This window comes from Alligator sinensis, unplaced genomic scaffold (assembly GCF_000455745.1).
Source record: "Alligator sinensis unplaced genomic scaffold, ASM45574v1 scaffold885_1, whole genome shotgun sequence".
NCBI classification, from domain to species: Eukaryota; Metazoa; Chordata; order Crocodylia; family Alligatoridae; genus Alligator; species Alligator sinensis.
In genome coordinates, this window is record NW_005842056.1 from 597,279 (window position 1) to 597,592 (window position 314).

At 61.5% G+C, this 314-nt stretch overlaps 1 protein-coding gene across 2 annotated transcripts in view; it reads right to left on the bottom strand.

The window, feature by feature from the left end:
* The window catches only part of GARS (glycyl-tRNA synthetase), a 50,150-nt gene that overhangs the window by 36,217 nt on the left and 13,619 nt on the right, over positions 1–314 (bottom strand). The window lies entirely within an intron of this gene.

Consider the following 314-nt stretch of genomic DNA (forward strand, 5'->3'; position numbering starts at 1 on the left):
GGGCCGGCTGGTACTGCGCAGGCGCGGCCACGCCCCTCAACCACGGGGGTGAAGCCCCGGATGTGGGCATGTCCCAGTCCCCTCCTCTCTCTCTCTGCCCCCCCCACCCCAGATTTAGGGGTTTCTACCCTCCCCCAACACAAGGTTTAAAGCCCATTTTGGGGGGTTTGCCCCCACACATTTGAGGGTCAGAACTGCAGATTGGGGGGTTTCTGCCCTCTCTGCACACACAAGGGTTAAAGCAGGTGTGCCCCCACCCACACGTTTGAGGGTGAAAACCCCAGTTTTGGGGATTTCCTCCCTCCCCCCACACC